We start from the raw sequence: 20,508 nt of genomic DNA on the forward strand, positions 1-20,508 counted from the left end.
AGGCATATTTGAATATTGGCTATATTCTTAGACCAGTTATATATTTCACTGATGTTGCTGCTGCTTCTATATTTTGGTTAGACAGTTTAGTTCAGCAGTTGTCTTTAGACCCAGAATTATCTAACATTATTCTCTTACTTCAACATGAAAATCATTTTATTTGCGATGCTATCTTTTGATGTTGTGAAACTTAAAGGGACACTCAGGTTAAATTAAATTTTCATGATTCAGATATAGCATGTAATTTTAAACAACTTTCCAATTTACTTCCATTAAAAAAAATGTGCACAGTCTTTTATATTTACAATTTTTGAGTCACCAGTTCCTACTGAGCATGTGCAATAATTCACAGACTATACATATATGCATTTGTGATTGGCTGATTGCTATCACATGGTACAAGGGGAGTGGAAATATACATAACTTTAAAATGTGTTATAAAAAAATCTACTACTCATTTGAAGTTCAGACTAAGTTCTATTGCATTGTCTTGTTATCTTGCATTTGTTGATTATGCAAATCTAATGTGTTGACTGGTCCTTTAACATCAAATCTTTGTCTTTAGCTATTCTTACTAGAAGAGCTTTATGGCTTAAATCTTGAAATGCTAACATGGTATCTAAACAAGATTGCTATCTCTTTCTTTTCAAGGTAAATAATCTTTTTGGTTCTTAATTGAAGTCTATTATTTCCAGTAGTTTTTTTCTGCCCCAGACCAGAATCTAAGGGTAAATGTATAGCTCCCAATTGTTTTTGTTCATTTCATCAGATTAGAGAACAGACAACCACTCCTTCCCCTAAGGCCTTTGGCTCTAATTGGAGACCATCTACGAATTGGAATAAATCCAAGCCTTATAAGAAACCAAATCCTGCCCCTCAACGTCCATGAAGGTGTGGGCCTCAAGCCAGTTCTTCTGGTAGGGGGCAGACTAAAGCTATTTCAAAGAGTTTGGACAGATTCTGTCCAAAATCAGTGGTTTTAGAATATTGTTTCTCAAGGTTATGGAATAGTTTTCAGAATAAGACCTCCCATGGGAAGATTCTTTCTTACTCATGTTCCAACAAACCCTGTGAAGGCTCAGGCTTTTCTGAAGTGTGTTTCAGACCTAGAGCTTTCAGGGGTGATTGTACCAGTTACTCAGCAGGAACAGGGATTGGGTTTATATTCAAATCTATTCATTGTCCCAAAGAAGGAAGATTCTTTCAGACCAATCCTGGATCTGAAAACTTTAAATCATTTTGTAAGAGTCCCAACTTTCAAGATGGTGACTATAAAGACTATTCTGCCTTTTTGTTCAGCAAGGTCATTTCATGTCCACAATAGACTTTCAGGATACTTATCTTCACATTCCAATTCATCCAGATCACTATCGTTTTCTGAGATTCTCTTTTCTAGACAAGCGTTACCAATTTGTTGCTCTTCCATTTGGCCTAGCAACAGCACCAAGAATTTTCTCGAAGGTTCTCGTGCCCTTCTATCTGTAATCAGAGAGCAGGGTATTGCGGTGTTTCCTTATTTGGACGATATCTTGGTACTAGCTTGATCTTTTCATTTAGCAGAATCTCACACGAAACAACTAATGTTGTTTCTTCAAAGACATGGTTGGAGGATCAATTTACCAAAGAGTTTCTTGATTCCTCAAACAAAGGTCACCTCTTTAGGTCTCCAGATAGATTCAGTGTCCATGACTCTTTCTCTAACAGACAAGAGACTAATGAAATTGGTCATAGCTTGTCTAAACCTTCAGTCTCTATCATTCCCTTCAGTGGCTATGTGCATGGAAGTTTTAGGTCTCATGATTGTAGCATTGAACGGAATCCACTTTGCTCCTTTTAATATGAGACCTCTCTTCAGCTTTGCATGTTGCACCAGTGATGCAGGGATTATACTCAGATATCACAGCTGATATACTTAAATCCTAACACTCAACTCTCTCTGACTTGGTGGTTAAACCATCACCTTATTGTTCAAGGGGCCTTCTTTGTTTGTCCTTCCTGGACTGTGATCACAACAGATGCAAGTCTTACAGGTTGGTGAGTTGTCTGGGGGTCTCTGACAGCACAAGGGGTTTGGAATCCTCAAGAGGTGAGGTTAACAACCAATATTTTAGAACTGCTATTTTCAGAGCTCTTCTGGCTTGGCCTCTATTGAAGAGAGAACTTTACATTAATTTTCAAACAGACAATATCACAACAGTGGCATATGTCAAGTATCAAGGGGGGACTTGCAGTCCTTTAGCAATGAAAAAAGTTTTTCTGATACTTTCTCGGGCGGAATCCAACTTTTGTCAAATCTCTGCAATTCATATCCCAGGTGTAGACAATTGGGAAGCGGATTATCTCAGCCGTCATTCTCTCCATCCAGATGTGTTTTTTCAACTTGTACAGATGTGGGGTCTTCCAGAAATAGATCTGATGGCCTCTCGTCTGAGCAAGAAACTTCTCAGATACCTTTTCAGGTCCAGGGATCCTCAGGCAGAAATGATGGATGCTTTAGCAGTTCCCTGGTTTTACCAACCTGCTTACATTTTTCCACCTCTGGTTCTTCTTCCAAAGGTGATCTCCAAGATCATAATGGAACAATCTTATGTGTTTCTGATAGCACCAGCATGGCCTCACAGGTTTTGGTATGCGGACCTTGTCCGAATGTCCAGTTGTCAGCCTTGGTCACTTCCTATAAGACCAGACCTTCTGTCTCAATGCCCAGTTTTCCATCAAGATCTCAAATCTCTAAATTTGAAGGCATGGAAATTGAACAGTTAGTTCTTAGTCATAGAGGTTTCAGTAATTAACAATATGATACAGGCTTGTAAGTCTGTTTTAAGGAAGATGTATCATAGGATTTGGAAAACCTATATTTCATGGTGTTCCACTCATGAATATTCTTGGCATTCTTTTAGAATTCCTAGGATTCTACAGTTTCTTCAGGATGGTTTGGATAAAGGTTTGTTTGCAAATACTTTGAAAGGACAAATCTCTGCTCTTTCTGTCTTATTTCATAGAAAGATTGCTAAGATTCCTGATATTCACTGTTTTGTTCAGGCTTTGATTCGTATCAAACCTGTTATGAAATCAATTTCTCCTCCTTGGAGTCTCAATTTCGATTTTGCAGACTCCTCCTTTTGAGCCTATGCATTCTTTGGATATTAAACTACTTCCTTGGAAAGTGTTATTTATTTTGGCTATCTCTTCTGTTAGAAGAGTTTCTGAATTGTCTGCCCTCTCTTGTGACTCTCCTTATCTGATGTTTCATCCAGATAATGCTGTTTTGCGGACTTTGTTTAAATTTTTGCCTAAAGTTGTGAATTCTAACAACATCAATAGGGAAATTATTGTTCCTTCCTTGTTTCCTAATCCTAAGAATACTCTTGAAAGGTCTTAACATTCTTTGGATGTGGTAAGTACTTTGAAATATTATGTTGAGGCTACTAAATATTTCAGAAAGACTTCTAGTCTATTTGTTATTTTTTCTGGTTCCAGAAAAGGACAGAAAGTCTCTGCCATTTCCTTGGCATCTTGGTTGAAGCTTTTGATTCACAAAGCTGATTTGGAGGCGGGGCAGTCTCCGCCTAATCAAATAACAGCTAATTCTACTAGATCAGTCACCACATCTTGGGCTTTCAAGAATGAAGCTTCAGTTGATCAAATTTGCAAAGCAGCAACTTGGTCTTCTTTGCATACATTTACTACATTTTACCATTTTGATGTTTTTGCTTCTTCGGATCAGCCTTTGTTAGAAAATTGTCTCAGTTTGATTCTAGTGCCTATGATTTAAGTTTTTAAAAAAAAAAAAAATTAATTATTTTTTGGATTTAATTTCTCAGCTGTTTTTATTTCATCCCTCCCTCTCTAGTGAGTCGTGGACTTCCACATCTTGGGTATTATATCCCATACGTCACTAGCTCATGGACTCTTGCCACCTATATGAAAAAAAAAACATAATTTATGTAAGAACTTACCGGATAAATTAATTTCTTTCATGGTGGCAAGAGTCCATGACACCCACCCAATTTTTTGGGGGTTATGATTTTTTTTATATAAAGCACTTTATTTATCCTGTTCCTCTTTTTTATGCTTTTACTCCTTTTACACCTCACTAACTGGGATATACGTTAAACTGAGGTATGAGTGAGGTGTATTTATAGGCATTTGAGGTTTGGGAAACTTTGCCCCCTCCTGGTAGGAATGTATATCCCATACGTCACTAGCTCATGGACTCTTGCCACCATGAATTAAATTAATTTATCAGGTATGTTTTTACATAAATTATGTTTTCTTATGCAGATGTTTTTATTATACAGCTTATAAGTGTACCCATAAAGAATCAAGCATACATTTTAATTTTTTTATAACCTTTTCGATAAAAATTCCTGTCCTTCTCCCTAATATTATCTTCTTAACTTCTCTTTTAAATCCCTCACTCCTGCATACCTATAGCTGAACATACAAGTAACCCCTGCCTCACCCAAGCCTAACCCTCTCATCTAAACAAAACAAGTGATTCTGAAGCAAGTGACTGGTTTATCGATACCATCTTAACTATATTTAAAAAAATTCATATACATATACAACTTAAGTGAGTTATTTAAAAATACATAACACAAGATCCCACTCTAATACAAGTAAAACTGACGCCTTATTAGAAGGTATTACATTTGATGTAGTGAGCTCTCCTATTTAAAGGATAAATACAGTTGAATTTATTACTTGACAAATTCACAATAAATATACAATGCTATAGAACTTGTGTGGTTTAACTTGAAATATGCAGTAGAATGTTTTCTGGTACATTTCTAAATGAATCCAATTTTCCATCCGTTTGTATCATGTGACATCCATCAGCCAATCACAGAATTAATATATGTATATACTGCACACTTTTGCATATGTTTAGCAGGATCAGGAACTGGACTCTCAGAAAGTGTGTATATAAAATGAATGTGTACATCTTGATGAAGTATAATGGATCTTTTTTTCTTTTTTAAATTGCATGCTTTATCTGAATCATCAAACTTTAATTTTGACTTTAGTGGCCATTATCATTCTGGGACTTATAGGGCTACAGAAGCAAAGCCCTATTGTACAGTGGTCTAATTAAATCCTTCATTTTGTATCTCAGTACTGTCTTTCTCAATGTAAATTTACACCAGATGCTGTATGACTCTAAAACGTACTGAGAAATGCAGATACAATCTGCCTATCTAATATTTGTGGATGTCTTTGAGGGGAAACAAGGTTAAAACACTTTCACCTCATCATGAATATGACTTTTTAGGAACAATCGGCTAGATTTGGAGTTTTGTCGGTAACGACCCGAAAAACTAACGCCGGCTTTTTTCTGGCCGCACCATAAAAATAACTCTGGTATTGAGAGTCCACAGAATGGCTGCGTTAGGCTCCAAAAAAGGAGCGTAGAGCATTTTTAACGCAGCTTCAACTCTCGATACCAGAGTTGCTTACGCAAGCGGCCAGCCTCAAAAACATGCTCGTGCACGATTCCCCCATAGGAAACAATGGAGCTGTTTGAGCTGAAAAAAACCCAAACACCTGCAAAAAAGCCGCGTTCAGCTCCTAACGCAGCCCCATTGTTTGCTATGCGGTAACCCTTCCTACGTCTGCACTTAACACTCTAACATGTACCCCGAGTCTAAACACCCCTAACCTTACACTTATTAACCCCTAATCTGCCGCCCCCGCTATCGCTGACCCCTGCATATTATTATTAACCCCTAATCTGCCGCTCCGTAAACCGCCGCTACATTCATTATCCCTATGTACCCCTAATCTGCTTCCCTAACATCGCCGACCCCTATATTATATTTATTAACCCTAATCTGCCCCCCACAACGTCGCCTCCACCTGCCTACACTTATTAACCCCTAATCTGCCGAGCGGACCTGAGCGCTACTATAATAAAGTTATTAACCCCTAATCCGCCTCACTAACCCTATAATAAATAGTATTAACCCCTAATCTGCCCTCCCTAACATCGCCGACACCTAACTTCAATTATTAACCCCTAATCTGCCGACTGGAGCTCACCGCTACTCTAATAAATGTATTAACCCCTAAAGCTAAGTCTAACCCTAACACTAACACCCCCCTAAATTAAATATAATTTACATCTAACGAAATTAATTAACTCTTATTAAATAAATTATTCCTATTTAAAGATACTTACCTGTAAAATAAATCCTAATATAGCTACAATATAAATTATAATTATATTATAGCTATTTTAGGATTTATATTTATTTTACAGGTAACTTTGTATTTATTTTAACCAGGTACAATAGCTATTAAATAGTTAAGAACTATTTAATAGCTAAAATAGTTAAAATAATTACAAAATTACCTGTAAAATAAATACTAACCTAAGTTACAATTAAACCTAACACTACACTATCAATAAATTAATTAAATAAACTAACTACAATTACCTACAATTAACCTAACACTACACTATCAATAAATTAATTAAATACAATTCCTACAAATAAATACAATTAAATAAACTAGCTAAAGTACAAAAAATAAAAAAGAACTAAGTTACAAAAAATAAAAAAATATTTACAAACATAAGAAAAATATTACAACAATTTTAAACTAATTACACCTACTCTAAGCCCCCTAATAAAATAAAAAAGCCCCCCAAAATAAAAAAATGCCCTACCCTATTCTAAATTACTAAAGTTCAAAGCTCTTTAACCTTACCAGCCCTGAACAGTGCCCTTTGCGGGGCATGCCCCAAGAAGTTCAGCTCTTTTGCCTGTAAAAAAAAACATACAATACCCCCCCCCCAACATTACAACCCACCACCCACATACCCCTAATCTAACCCAAACCCCCCTTAAATAAACCTAACACTAAGCCCCTGAAGATCTTCCTACCTTATCTTCACCCTGCCAGGTTCACCGATCCGTCCTGAAGAGCTCCTCCGATGTCCTGATCCAAGCCCAAGCGGGGGGCTGAAGAGGTCCATGATCCGGCTGAAGTCTTCATCCAAGCGGGAGCTGAAGAGGTCCATGATCCGGATGAAGTCTTCATCCAAGCGGGAGCTGAAGAGGTCCATGATCCGGATGAAGTCTTCTATCAACGGCATCTTCAATCTTCTTTCTTCGGGAGCCATCATCTTCCATCCGACGCGGAACATCCTCTTCTCCCGACGCCTACTAGCCGAATGACGGTTCCTTTAAGGGACGTCATCCAAGATGGCGTCCCTCAAATTCCGATTGGCTGATAGGATTCTATCAGCCAATCGGAATTAAGGTAGGAATATTCTGATGGAATCAGCCAATCAGAATCAAGTTCAATCCGATTGGCTGATCCAATCAGCCAATCAGATTGAGCTCGCATTCTATTGGCTGATCGGAACAGCCAATAGAATGCGAGCTCAATCTGATTGGCTGATTGGATCAGCCAATCGGATTGAACTTGATTCTGATTGGCTGATTCCATCAGCCAATCAGAATATTCCTACCTTAATTCCGATTGGCTGATAGAATCCTATCAGCCAATCGGAATTCGAGGGAAGCCATCTTGGATGACGTCCCTTAAAGGAACCGTCATTCGGCTAGTAGGCGTCGGGAGAAGAGGATGTTCCGCGTCGGAGGTCTGCAAGATGGATCCGGAAGAAAGAAGATTGAAGATGCAGTTGATAGAAGACTTCATCTGGATCATGGAGCTCTTCAGCTCCCGCTTGGATGAAGACTTCATCCGGATCATGGACCTCTTCAGCTCCCGCTTGGATTAAGACTTCAGCCGGATCATGGACCTCTAAAGCCCCCCGCTTGGGCTTGGATCAGGACATCGGACGAGCTCTTCAGGACGGATCGGTGAACCTGGCAGGGTGAAGATAAGGTAGGAAGATCTTCAGGGGCTTAGTGTTAGGTTTATTTAAGGGGGGTTTGGGTTAGATTAGGGGTATGTGGGTGGTGGGTTGTAATGTTGGGGGGGGGTATTGTATGTTTTTTTTTACAGGCAAAAGAGCTGAACTTCTTGGGGCATGCCCCGCAAAGGGCCCTGTTCAGGGCTGGTAAGGTTAAAGAGCTTTGAACTTTAGTAATTTAGAATAGGGTAGGGCATTTTTTTATTTTGGGGGGCTTTGTTATTTTATTAGGGGGCTTAGAGTAGGTGTAATTAGTTTAAAATTGTTGTAATATTTTTCTTATGTTTGTAAATATTTTTTTATTTTTTGTAACTTAGTTCTTTTTTATTTTTTGTACTTTAGCTAGTTTATTTAATTGTATTTATTTGTAGGAATTGTATTTAATTAATTTATTGATAGTGTAGTGTTAGGTTAATTGTAGGTAATTGTAGGTAGTTTATTTAATTAATTTATTGATAGTGTAGTGTTAGGTTTAATTGTAACTTAGGTTAGTATTTATTTTACAGGTAATTTTGTAATTATTTTAACTATTTTAGCTATTAAATAGTTCTTAACTATTTAATAGCTATTGTACCTGGTTAAAATAAATACAAAGTTACCTGTAAAATAAATATAAATCCTAAAATAGCTATAATATAATTATAATTTATATTGTAGCTATATTAGGATTTATTTTACAGGTAAGTATTTATCTTTAAATAGGAATAATTTATTTAATAAGAGTTAATTAATTTCATTAGATGTAAATTATATTTAACTTAGGGGGGTGTTAGTGTTAGGGTTAGACTTAGCTTTAGGGGTTAATACATTTATTAGAGTAGCGGTGAGCTCCAGTCGGCAGATTAGGGGTTAATGTTTGAAGTTAGGTGTCGGCGATGTTAGGGAGGGCAGATTAGGGGTTAATACTATTTATTATAGGGTTAGTGAGGCGGATTAGGCGTTAATAACTTTATTATAGTAGCGCTCAGGTCCGCTCGGCAGATTAGGGGTTAATAAGTGTAGGCAGGTGGAGGCGACGTTGAGTGGGGCAGATTAGGGGTTAATAAATATAATATAGGGGTCGGCGGTGTTAGGGGCAGCAGATTAGGGGTACATAAGGATAACGTAGGTGGCGGCGCTTTGCGGTCGGCAGATTAGGGGTTAATAAGTGTAGGCAGATGGAGGCGACGTTGAGGGGGGCAGATTAGGGGTTAATAAATATAATACAGGGGTCGGCGGTGTTAGGGGGAGCAGATTAGGGGTACATAAGGATAACGTAGGTGGCGGTCGGCAGATTAGGGGTTAAAAAAATTTATTCGAGTGTCGGCGATGTGGGGGGACCTCGGTTTAGGGGTACATAGGTAGTTTATGGGTGTTAGTGTACTTTAGAGTACAGTAGTTAAGAGCTTTAGAAACCGGCGTTAGCCCAGAAAGCTCTTAACTACTGACTTTTTTCCTGCGGCTGGAGTTTTGTCGTTAGATGTCTAACGCTCACTTCAGAAACGACTCTAAATACCGGAGTTAGAAAAATCCCATTGAAAAGATAGGATACGCAATTGACGTAAGGGGATCTGCGGTATGGAAAAGTCGCGGCTGAAAAGTGAGCGTTAGACCCTATTTTGAGTGACTCCAAATACCGGCGGTAGCCTAAAACCAGCGTTAGGAGCCTCTAACGCTGGTTTTCACGGCTAACGCCAAACTCCAAATCTAGGTCATAGTATTTCATATTTGAACCAGTGTTAAAGATAACAAAGTAGGAGAGTGACAGGAAAAGGAGACTCTGCCCTGAATTTTTGCAACTATAAACATCTTACTATGTGCACTATCTACATCTCCCTGACATTATTACCACAGTTTTAGATGGAAAAACATTTTATATTAAAATTATCTTCTAACTTTGTGACAGGGAGAAATTACTTTGTGACAGGGAGAAATTAAACTAATAATATAGTATCCTAGCATATATATATATATATATATATATATATATATATATATATATATATATATATATATATATATGCTTACAATAATTTTTAGAGGTGAAACTGGGACCACCTGGTGTGGTGCCAGTGGTGGTGTGGTCAGGGGCATGGTCAAGGTGGCGTGGTAGTAGTAGCTTTTATGTGCGTAATGTTTTGTGGATACTCTACCCTTCCTCAGTCAAACAACAAGTGAATCACAGACCATAATACCACCCCCTAGTGAAAAAGGCACCATTACGTTGTCATGGCAAACCATACACAACATAAGCAAATAAATCATTTATCTAAATCTCAGAATCTAAATAATACCAAATATCAAGCATAATTATCAATTTCATAAAATAGTGAAAAGCATATACTGTACATCACACAATTTAATATCTGCAGTGTAATATGTGTTTTATGTGTCTAATCAAGGAACAGAACCAGATACTGATAAGGTATTAATACGATATTGAATGAAATAAGTCAAAAAGAAACACATGCTAAAAGCTGTTTAAGAGGCTACGCTATACCATAATGCAGGAAGATTACAGCCAAAATGCCATTCTGCATGAAGTAAAGCAAGAATTAGGGTGACCATAATACCGCTTTAAAAAGGGACACATATGAAAAATACATATGTCAGGGTTCTTATACAGAAGATTTCTTTAAACAGCCCTGAAAAAGCCCTGACATGTATTTTTCATATGTGTCCCTTTTTAAAGCGGCAATATGGTCGCCCTAAGCAAGATCCATGCCAAAAATCTTGCCTGTCTGCACCTCCTGGTCATACCCACATGATTCCCCTAAACGTGTATCTCTGGTGATGTCACCAGGGGTCGGGGGTGTTAAATTCCTAGAAAAATAAACCAAGCAGTACTATAAAATTAAAAAACTCTATGCCGCTCACTCAGCCTGTATTACTAAATGTGAACTTTGAAGGACACGAACATTGAGCTAAGCAGGGCTGTATGTAACAATGTATCAGCATCCAAGTATGCTGGAGAGCCACAGACACAGACACGTGATTTGAAACCCGGAGATGGTAACCCTACTGGGACAGAATGAACAACCGGGTGGGACGGTGCTCTGACAAAATGCCGACGGATATTTGTCCGACAGCATTCTGTCCGACGGACATTTGACCGACGGACAGAATGCCGAAGCATGTTCCGAGTTTGGCCGAGGGCAGATACGCTCCTGAGTGCTCTGTTCTAATCAGAGCCTCGGGCGCCGCAACCACCTCTGGGAACCTAGCCATGGGTCCCAGTATGCACGTCTTGTAATTCTCAGTCTGTGAAATTATCTATTGAATCTATTTATATATCTATCTATTGAATATATCTATCATCAAATTTATCTATCTATTGCATCTATTTATCTAATCTATCTATCAAATCTATCTACCTATCTTGTGGCCGGACTGTTATCTGACAGCCACTTGTGTATCAGACTATTATCCGTGGGCCAAATGTCCGTCTTTCCTGAGATTGTTTCATCACAATAATACTCTCTATGGAGGAGCAGGTGTTTTCTTTGTTGGAACAAAAAGGTAGTAGTTTGCTCACATTGCATTCATTTTAATCAGTATTGCCAGTTAAATTATGTTATAGATCCTAGTGAGGATTATTGCAGGCCACACATGAAAAACTGAATTTAGATCTTAATATGGAAAGCTTTATAACCTCTGCAATGGTCCTGCAACAATTCAAAGATTTATTCATGACATATTTAGATATATTTTGTTATTGCTTATCAGGATGATATATCGATCCATTATTTCCTCAGAAAAGGATCATAAAAAATGTTAGTCATGTTGACAAAACTGAAGAACAATAAATTATATGCGTATTTGGATACATATTATCTATGACACAAACGGTGGAATTTCTAATTTATAAAGTCATCTGCAAAAAACAACAAATTGATAAACATATAATACTCATAAATTGCTGTCCTATTTATATCTGAGTCTGTTTTACTCTGATAGTTTGGTAGCTGTGATACGTCAGTTTGCATCACGGCATAAGAATTTGGTGATTCCATCTGCCTGTAATCGGTGTCATAAGTGATCTCCATAGCAACCAGGCTCTCAACCTAACTTGTACCGCGCACACGCAGAGCCCCTCTCGTTTGATGTTTACGAAAATCGCCAGTTTTCATTGGTTGTTGCTTTCAGCAGGTTCAGTTGTGCCTCCTGGAGTTTGCTATCCCTCTGTTGCCTGGGTAGCAGAGGCCGCTTCGTACTGAATTCCCTGCATTAGAGGTGAGTGGGGTGCAGCCAGAGGTAGTAAAGGGGATGAATATATGGAATTATTTGAGGTTATAAATGGGAATCAGTGGCAGAGATTATGCCAAAGAGAAGCCCTTATATCAGCTGGTTAAACAAATCGACTGTGGTAGAGAGCAGCTGTCTGACAATAGGATAATCTTTGTAAATGTATTTTCCTGTCCTTGTGCTAATTAATTAATGGGTCCGTCTTAATAATATACCGATGTCACCTGTTAGATGTCAGACGAGTGCTGAATCTGGTGCCCATACCTGCACCCATGAGGTCACCATATATGAAGTAGAAACCTAGCCTTCTTATAATGTGTACTCTAAAGACCACAGGACACTAAGGAAGAAACTGAGTCTGTCCTGAAATGCTGTAGTCAAGAGGTTTCAGCATTAGAAATACAATACTATCTGACTTGTCCTGATAAACTTTACTAATAAACACTCTGCTTTACATAGACACCCAGCAGTACAAATACAGCACAACCTACATACACAGAAACATCATTTTAGCAACCATGGCTACCTGCATTGCAGGATTTGTCTAGCTCAGTATTCGTTTGAAACCAAGCATGATTTAACAGTATATAAAGCAGTCTGTTGTTGTAATAGAAAAAACACTAAGCAGTGGCATATACTTAAAAGGATATGAAACCCAATTTTGTATTTTGTGATTCACACAGAGCATAGAATTTAAAAAAAGTTTCCAATTTACTTATATCAAATTTGTTTTCTTCCCATGGTATTCTTTATTGAAGAGAGTGTCTGAAGCACTACATGACAGGAAATGATGCTTCATAGTGGTCTTGCTTATTGATAACATTCTTGCAAAACTGCTGCCATAGTGTCCTAGACATGTGCATGCATGAGATTACGTCCCTACTTTTTAACAAAAGATACCAAAAGAACACAGCTAATTGCATAAAAGAAGTAAACCATGAAGTTGTTTAAAATTGTATGCTCTATCTGAATCATGAGTCCTGTCCCTTTCAATAGAAATAATTTTAATATGAATTCTTCATTAATATAACAAGGATTTTACATGTTTTTTTCTTTATTTTTAACTTAATTTGTGCTGTGTCCATTACTTCTTGTCACAGCCCTACAAGTGTTTAGGGGTCTCTACAGGAAAGCATATGTAGCTTGATATAATAAAACTTAGAGTAACATGAGCTGGTTTACTATTCAGTGAATACTAGATAAACATGGAGTCAGTTTTGCCCATGCTCAGAAGGGGCCTGAATGCACCCTAGGTTATCAACACTTCCGCTTTGTTATCTCCCTGAGGGCATTGGCTATACTGAGAATTTTGCAAATAAACAAGTAAGTTGTTTGCTGTATTTTATTTTCACAAATTCTGTTTTCTTTTTATGTTTACTTCTATTTAACATTGTTTTTATTTAAGGAGCACTGTTTTATACCTATTTAAGCCTTTTCTCATAACATGCAGTATAGAGTTCACAGTATATATTTCAAATCCAACTATATTTAGACCTGTCTGGATAATACTTGAATCCTTGGTTCAATCTGTGTTACTTAATTCATAGGACAATCACTGCACTTATGTGAAACTGGTCTCCATTGACGGACAGGGTATGTTTTAAAATATTTATGTGCATTAATTTGAGAATGTATTTATGGTCATGAAATTTTACATGTCATTGCATAAGTTAATTTAATTGATTAGTTAGCAAATCAGTTAATTTACTATGACATAGCATAGGACCCGGCCCATTTTTGGTTCAGATCCTGGATAGTGCTTGCTGATTGGTGGCTACATGTAGCCACCAATCAGCATGCATTACCCAGGTGCTGAACCAAAGATGGGCTGGCTTGCAAGCTTACATTCCTGCTTTTTCAAATAAAGATACCAAGAGAACCAAAAAAAATTGATAATGGAAGTAAATTAGAAAGTGGCTTAAAATTGCATGTTTTATCTCAATCATGAAAGAAAACATTTGGGTTCAGTATCCCTTTAATTTAAAACATGGAAAATATTTTTTTTGGGAAGAAAGAGTTGTGGAAACAAATATAAGGATAATAATTTTCCTTACCCCTAACAATTATTAATTGAACAATTATTAATTGTTAACACTAACTATCCTAGTTAAAATGTTGACAGATTAATGTCGGCAGATTAAGAAAAATAATTATTTTATTTTTTATTTATTTTTTCCTACCAAAAAACGCAGCTATATAACTGATGTTGTTTATGTTTGTTTTTCTATATTTGTGATTTTTATTGCATAGGTTTGTTTAATGTATTGTTTATTTTTAAGAAAAAAAAAATAATAATACTGGATTCAGAGAGACAATTAATTCTTGCTTCATTGCTGAATACATTTGAGGTTAAACACATAATTATATTCAATCAATAGAACAATAACAATATGCTCTAATGCATTATATTATCATCTTATTTCAGTTTATGCCCTTTTAAGTATGTTACAGTTTGTCTGATCCTGCAACACGTTAGACCGACCAGTGATGGTGAACCTTGGTACACCTTGTGTTTCAGAACTACATTCCCCATGATGTTCACCTGGACTGCAGAGTGCCTAAGCATCATGGGAAATGTTGTTCTGAATCATCTGGAGTCAAGGTCGCCATCACTGCATTGGACAATGAATGCTTACATTAGTACAGGAGATCATTTACATCTGGTTTTCAATGCAACAACAGCAAAGCAGACCAAAAGAGTGTTTAATAGTTGTGTTCCTGGACTGAATGAGATTTACAAATCCCTGGACATTCTGCTAACACAATGACAATTTTAAATGCTTTTAAAAACTTTAATTTTCAGATATTGTGCTATGTAATGCTTAAAGGGACATTAAACTGTTGGACGAAACTTTGCAGAATGGTTCTCCTCGTTAGGCTGTTGTTTTTCTTCCTGTGTCTGCAGCTCTCTTCAGAGCCATTCACTTTACAAGTGTCTGTTGGTGGAGCTCAGCATTTTCATACTGGTAAGTCCAATGTGTACAAGCACCAAGGTAACCCCCACCAATGGGGTTGCAAATTGTTTGCAGGTGTGCAAGCTAACAGACCGGCACCACGGTCTGGAACAGCATTTTCATACTGGGCACTTCCATCTTGGAGCTCACTTCTTCCTGTGATAGAAGTGGTGAACATTCACAGGTCAGTGATGTTTCTAGCCTTTTTCACAGTGCACAGATACATAACCTATATCAAAGGACCACATGAATAATATAAAGTGATGCAGACTCAGCATAATATGTAAAGTTCCTGCACACTAACCTGAAGTGCACAATACAGCTATAAAAAAACTTGGCAATGTCGCTGATCTATGAATGTGCACTGCTTCTGTCACATAGTGCAAGAATACCTAAACTGCAAGATGTGCCGCTAGACCAAACCATACCAGCAAGGGGTTAGAATAAGATGACAGCTTTGAAGAAAGCTGCAGGCACAGGAGAAGAATTAATAGTATGGTGAGTAGTACCTATGCTATTGTAGCTGTGTCCAGTAGTTTAATGTCCCTTTAATTTCTGACATATACCATACATTTATATAATTAGCTTCCCTTTAAAGGGACATGAAACCCAAACATTTTCTTTCATGATTCAAATAAAACATCACATTTTAAACAGCTTTCCAATTTACTTTTAATATCACATTTGATTCATTCACTTGTATCCTTTATTGAAGAGCATACCTTAGTAGGCTTTATTCAATCACTCTGACTTTGAAGCATGACCTTTTTCATTAAAGGGACAGTCAACACCAGAATTGTTGTTTTAAAAGATAGATAATCCCTTAATTACCCAGTCCCCAGTTTTGCATAACCAACACAGTTATAATTATACACGTTTTACCTCTGTAATTACCTTGTATCTAAGCCTCAGCAGACTGTCCCCTTATTTCAGTTCTTTTGACAGACTTGCATTTTAGCCAATCAGAGCTGTCTCCATGGTAAATTCATGTGCATGAGCTCAATGTTATCTATATGAAACATGTGAACTAATGCCCTCTAGTGGTGAAAAACTATCAAAATGCATTTAGATTAGAGGCGGCCTTCAAGGTCTAAGAAATTAGCATATGAACCTCCTAGGTTTAGCTTTCAACTAAGAATACCAAGAGAACAAAGCAAAATTGGTGATAAAAGTAAATTGGAAAGTTGTTTAAAATTACATGCCCTATTTGAAACATGAAAGTTTTTTTTGGACTTGACTGTCCCTTTAATGTTTATGTTCTTCCCTTATGATTTTTACAACTGTACTTTTCTGATGTTCCAATCCAGAATGAATTGTAAAATGCATCTCCCTCTGCTTTCTTGCATTTGTGTAATACAGCTAATTTATTGAGGTACTTTAGTTTTCTGCTTTGGTTCCCTTTCTTTCTTGCTGCTTTTGGATTAGCGACTGGTTTATTTTGCTATGGCATCCCGCGAGGAGGTCACAGTATATGAAGAGGAAGTCAGGTAATTTCACTTAACTCTAAATGGTAACAGTTCATATTAGACGATGCTGCTAAGCCTGCATTAGAAACCTGCAGAGTTTTATAAAAGCATAAATTGGCAATCGGAACAAACACAAAAACATCCTTGTACCAGTCTCCATAAAGTAATTGGCATTACCCTGTTGTTACTTATGTTTAATAGCTTTTTAATTTATCCCCCCTGCTGAGACTTCCGGAACAGTTATACATTAGCTAAAGTAGAGCAGACTATATTTAATGTCTATTAAATGTATCTGCTTCCAGAATGTATTTAGTGTACAGGTGGAGTACAGGATTTTTGTAGGTTCAAATAATTGTACCAGATTTGATATATTGTGTATACTGTAGATTACATAAGAATTAACCCCAAAGACTTTAGGACTCTTGTTACAATCTAAAAAAATATATATTAATTTTTGTTTTTAAGTTTAAAGGGCCATTAAACTTAAAGTTTAGCAATGCATAAATTATTCAATATTGAAATAACATTTACAATAAATTAGTTATTTTGCTACCTTTTGCAGTCAAATAGATCTAAAAATTGTGCTTGTTCCACTTTCTCCAGGGAATTGAGTTAATGTTATTTACTTTCTATAAACGTATGTTTTTCTTCACACTTTCCCTCACCTTCTCTATCTAGTCATTTGCTCTTTTAATCATTCAAGGCATTCTCAGTAGCAGTTGGCATACAAGGTGTAATATTATTGTGTGTACATATAAATATATATTTAGCTATTAGATTGAGAAGAAAGGTAATATTGCAAAGAACAGTCATGCCCAAATCCTATTTATGTGACTTAGTTTCTAATTGATTAGCAATAGTCCCTTTTGTTTTGGGCGACTAGGACATCAGTAAAAAGAAAAACGTAACAATACAATCATTTGACAAAATAAAGCTGCATTATCCATTGCAAAATTGTTGTCAGATATAGAGGTACATAATTATTTGGCTTACAATTTTTGTTTAATGTAAATTATGTGTATTTATTTATTTATATATATATATATATATATATATATATATATATATATATATATATATATATATATATGGAATGTTTTTATTAACAAGAGAAATCATCCAGAGTAAGTCGACCAGAATGAAAAAAGACAGGGATTTCAGCACTCTTTTTGAAAAATAATTTTTTTTACTAGCATAATAGTAGAGATAACAAGGGTATGGGCAGAGTAGACACCTCCCCCCTTACAATGTGAAAGATGGAATATATATAAAGCGGTTATTCTGGTCAGTTGCACCATATACACACCATAGTAATAATGATAGCTGTGTCATACATAATACACTGAACCTGACCGGTCAGGGGATGTGCGATTGAAGATACTTTAAAAATAGCTTATATCAACAAATAATGAGGTAGAGACTCAGATATTGCAAGGCATGTCATTTTCTCTACACCCTGCTGCACACAGCACCCCATATTAGAGGTCACGGCTGGGCAGGTAATTGAAAAAATGGGATCTAAGAGAGAAACGGCAGTCTTATCAATACGGTAAGTAAATAACAGGCATGCAAATTTATAGATACAAAAGGAATGTAATATACAGAGGGAAAAGCGCTGTAGAGACCAACTACACCCAGCTGCTACCGACACCTCATAAGCTGAGGTATATGTTGTCGGGCAGGTTAGAAATGTGAGATCTAAGTGGTCAATGCATACGAGCCCTCAGGATATGCACAATAATGTTTGAACATAGTAATAAGTTTAACATATAGCATGAGCAATTCGTCACATACAATACAGTTGATGGTCATATGTATATAGTTTGACAGTAAATTTCAAGCCAGGATGTAAGCATAAGCAGTTAATAGCAAGCAAGCAAGCGTGTTAGTGCTGAAGGTAAAACCGCTCATTCGGTGTGTATGCTTGAATTTCTGTTCTTTTGTTTTGAGTTCTTATTATTACCAAGTGAGTCAAGACACCCTCTCGACACTAATGTGTTTCTTTAGTTGTCCAAAGATTTTGGATAATTTGTTCAAGCTCGGAAATTATTAAACTATGGCATTACACTCAGCATCTGAACATGGAGATACACAAAGAAGCCAGTATTTATAGTGTTAGCTCTGAAGGGGCCACTGTGTTCTATATCCAGAATAAGAGAAAAGATCCACATGCCAGCTACTACCTACACCAACCAATTTCACTTTTTAATTCTATAGGAGAGCACCATTGCTTGTGGTAACAGTATAGTGATATTGGGACATAACAAATGTTTGAAAGCTCTGCAGAATATTCAGCGGTAGTAATAATAATGATAATAATAACGCCATGCACTTAATCCATGTATTGAAATCCATTTGGATACGAAGAGATATTTTCATCATGTGATTTTATTTTAAAAGTGAAACTAATTGAGTCTAAATGAAATCAGCCTTCTTACTGTCAGGGATATTTGCTTTTTTACAACTGCAGCAATTGATTGGTGTGATCAGTCTCCCCATGATATGCAAATAGATCAGTAAACCTGACAGGAGGCGAAACAGACAGGCATTGTGCTGTTTACATTTGTGTATCTGGTTTCAAACCAATCTAGCGCTCTTGAGAGTAGCATTCAATTAGTAAAGGAAAGGCTTGTCAGTGTTCTAAAATAAGATGTCTACCATAGGAATGTGTCCACCACGTCACTTCCGGTGACGTGTAATCAGCTGTTGGAGGTTTGTGGCGCTCACTGCGCATGCGCTAACCTCCTTAAAACGGTTGATTTACACTGGTCAAGGAATATGGCACCACATTCCTGAGTGCACGTTACTGGTTGCAAAATCAGACGGAACAAGCTGTCTGTCATCGGATTTTGCAACCAGAAAGTGCGCCAGACGGGTCACAGAATCTGTACACCACCACACAACGGCTGCAACGACTTGCACAACCCCTTATACTCAGTCACCAAGTTCAGCCAGTCCCTTCACTGTGTAACAATCTGAGGGTGGAGTATTACATGCCAACCAGCCAGTCTGCCTAAGAAAATTAAAGCACCAGCGGTACTGTCATGACTCCAGTATCCGGTAGTACTACTGCTGTTATAAGAGGGGAGGCAGAGAAGCAGAAGCACAGAAGGTCTTCACCCCATAAATAAAAAAAAATGCACTAGTAGTAGAAACTGAAAAGGTAGACAAAATTCCAGGAGGCGTTTTACCCCCTCCATCTCCACTAGACAATATGCATTTTTTTTTAATTATTATTTCTGCAGAAACATTGGTGTAAACAACTTGTTTCAGATGTAATATGAGCATTTATTATATAGTTTATATTTTAATCTGTTAATCTACTCAGCATCCACATTAAGGCAGTCTTTTAATTAACAATGCAACATAAACCTAAATAATTAATTGTCTTATTAATGTATGATGATACTTTTTAATCAGCGTATATCCTTCGTCAAAACTCAAGCGACACCGTGCAACTTCTCCTTATGTGACGTAAGGGAGGTAGGGGGCGTTTGAGACTTAATCTGATATGAGACCGGTGAGCGCCACAAACCTCCAGCAGCTGATTCACGTCACCGGAAGGTCGTGCATTCCTTACGTGGTAGACAACTTCTTTTAGAACACCGGCATCAAGTTGCCCAACATATTCTTGTTGAGGTTTCAAGAGGAGACTATATGATATTTAGCTTTTCATGTAGGTGTTTTAATGTCTTTTTTTCCCAATTATGTATGTGTCATCTGAGTAGAAATATACAGCAAGCAAATAGTGTCAATTTTATATAAAGCATAATATAATTTGTAAGTTATGACAGATAATAAACCCTGTATTAAGATACCAGACAAAATAGTGTTCTTCTTTGATGTCAGACTACTTTTGTATCTCCAGTAAAATAACAGATCTCTAACAATTAGCCCCGTTGTTTAAACAGACACTGAACCCAAATTTTTTCTTTCATGATTCAGATAGAGCATGCAATTTTAAGCAACTTTCTAA

The 20,508-nt window shown here is 37.0% G+C and overlaps 1 protein-coding gene across 3 annotated transcripts in view; it reads left to right on the top strand.

The window, feature by feature from the left end:
• The first annotated feature begins 12,016 nt into the window (after nucleotides 1-12,016).
• The window catches only part of FAIM (Fas apoptotic inhibitory molecule), a 48,652-nt gene continuing 40,160 nt past the window's right edge, over nucleotides 12,017-20,508 (top strand). For 2 of the 3 annotated variants that reach the window (XM_053698033.1, XM_053698035.1), the window contains exons 1-2: nucleotides 12,048-12,100; nucleotides 13,660-13,705. The gene's annotated coding sequence lies outside the window, so the exon portion shown is untranslated. Of the gene's footprint in view, nucleotides 12,101-13,659; nucleotides 13,706-20,508 lie in introns of all 3 variants that reach the window. The other variant, XM_053698034.1, reaches the window with a different exon arrangement.

Source organism: Bombina bombina, chromosome 1 (genome assembly GCF_027579735.1).
Source record: "Bombina bombina isolate aBomBom1 chromosome 1, aBomBom1.pri, whole genome shotgun sequence".
Lineage (NCBI taxonomy): Eukaryota > Metazoa > Chordata > Amphibia > Anura > Bombinatoridae > Bombina > Bombina bombina.